Genomic DNA, 2,357 nt, shown 5'->3' with positions numbered 1-2,357 from the left:
AAGCCCATAGGCATCCATGGGGTTGACCTGGGGAGCGAAAATCCCGATAGGCATCCATGGGGTTGACCTGGGGAGCGAAAATCCCCATAGGCATACGTGGGGTTGACCTGGTGCCCGCCCCCCCCACGGAAGTCCGTATGAGGTTTTTGAAACGGGCCTTGCCCGGGCCTTCGATCCAGGAGGGCGGACACTTTCGGCGGTTCGTCCCGGTGGCTGGGCCGGGTGCCGCATCTACAATATAGCCAAGAAACGTTCGCGGAGATTTTCGAGAACACGTTTTTAAGGACCCTCAATGCCCATGTTCGGTTCCAGAAAGCCGGTCAGAGGGATCTTCGGGGCAGAACCCTGCCGTGCTGAGGGGCCAAACCCGAGTTTGGAGCCAGGTCAACGGGGAAAACCGGAAAAGGGCCGGAGAAGGCGGTCAGGCCGGGCGAGAGTTCCAGGAGCTCGGCCACAATTCCGATCTCGTCCCGGTCAAGGGCTCCGTGGAAGGGCAGCCCGGGGGGCGGGTCCAAGGGCCCCGGCAGGGACCCGGGCCTCCGGGGTCGGAGCCGAGGCACCCCGCCGAGGGGTGGTCGTCCCGGGCCAAGGCGGCGGGAGCCCGGGCAGGACTCCGCGGGGCAGGCCGGGCGGGAGTTCCAGGAGCCCGGCCGCGATTCCGACTTCTCCCCGGTGCCCTGCCCGGAGGCCGGGCAGGTCCGGGGGCCTTCGGCGCGGGCGGCGGGATGCTCCCGCGGGGGAGACGAGCCGTGCTGGGCCCCGGGAGGGAGGCCCGGGGTCGACCTGGCGCCGGGGCTCCGGCCCTGGAAGTCCCGATGAGGTTTTTCAAACGGGCCGTGCCCGGGCCTTCGCTCCAGGAGGGCGGACACTTTCGGCGGTTGCCCCCGGTGGCTGGGCCGGGTGCCGCATCTACAATATTGCCAGGAAAGGTCCGCGGAGATTTTCGGGGACACGCTTTTCGGGACCCTAGTTGCCCATCTTGGGTTCCAGGAGGTCGGGCAGGGGTACCTCCGGGACCGGACCGTGCTGCAGGAGGGGGTCAACCCCGGGTTTGGCTCCATGTCGACTGGAGCTCCGGCCCAGGGGCGGGCCGGGCGAGAGTTCCAGGAACCCGGCCGCGATTCCGGCTTCTCCCCGGTGCCCTGCCCGGAGGCCGGGCAGGTCCGGGGGCCTTCGGCGCGGGCGGCGGGCTGCTCCCGCGGGGGAGACGAGCCTCTCTGGGGCCCGGGAGGTTGGCCCTGGGTCGACCTGGCGCCGGGGCTCGGGCTCCGGAAGTCCGTATGAGGTTTTTCAAACGGGCCGTGCCCGGGCCTTCGCTCCAGGAGGGCGGACACTTTCGGCGGTTCGTCCCGGTGGCTGGGCCGGGTGCCGCATCTACAATATTGCCGAGAAAGGTCCGCGGAGATTTTCGGGGACACGGTTTCCGGGACCCTAGATGCCCATCTTGGGTTCCAGGAGCTCGGACGGAGGAACCTCCGGGGCCGGACCGTGCTGCAGGAGGGGTTCAACCGCGAGTTTGGCTCCATGTCGACTGGAGCTCCGGCCCAGGGGCGGGCCGAGCGGCTTGGCCGGGCGAGAGTTCCAGGAGCCCGGCCGCGATTCCGGCTTCTCCCCGGTGCCCTGCCCGGAGGCCGGGCGGGTCCGGGGGCCTTCGGCGCGGGCAGCGGGCTGCTCCCGCGGGGGAGACGAGCCGCCCTAACGCCCGGGAGGGAGGCCCGGGGTCGACCTGGCTCCCGAGCTCCGGCCCTGGAAGTCCGTATGAGGATTTTCAAACGGGCCGTGCCCGGGCCTTCGCTCCAGGAGGCCGGACACTTTCGGCGGTTGCTCCCGGCGGCTGGGCCGGGTGCCGCATCTACAATATTGCCGAGAAAGGTCCGCGGAGATTTTCGGGGACACGGGTTTCGGGACCCTAGATGCCCATCTTGGGTTCCAGGAGCTCGGACGGAGGAACCTCCGGGGCCGGACCGTGCTGCAGGAGAGGTTCAACCGCGAGTTTGGCTCCATGTCGACTGGAGCTCCGGCCCAGGGGCGGGCCGAGCGGCTTGGCCGGGCGAGAGTTCCAGGAGCCCGGCCGCGATTCCGGCTTCTCCCCGGTGCCCTGCCCGGAGGCCGGGCAGGTCCGGGGGCCTTCGGCGAGGGCGGCGGGCTGCTCCCGCGGGGGAGACGAGCCGTGCTGGGCCCCGGGAGGGAGGCCCGCGGTCGACCTGGCGCCGGGGCTCCGGCCCTGGAAGTCCGTATGAGGTTTTTCAAACGGGCCTTGCCCGGGCCTTCGCTCCAGGAGGCCGGACACTTTCGGCGGTTCGTCCCGGTGGCTGGGCCGGGTGCCGCATCTGCAATATTGCCAGGAAAGGTTCGCG

Source organism: Alligator mississippiensis, unplaced genomic scaffold (assembly GCF_030867095.1).
Source record: "Alligator mississippiensis isolate rAllMis1 unplaced genomic scaffold, rAllMis1 scaffold_69, whole genome shotgun sequence".
NCBI lineage: Eukaryota > Metazoa > Chordata > Crocodylia > Alligatoridae > Alligator > Alligator mississippiensis.
Note: the sequence above shows the minus strand (reverse complement) of the source record.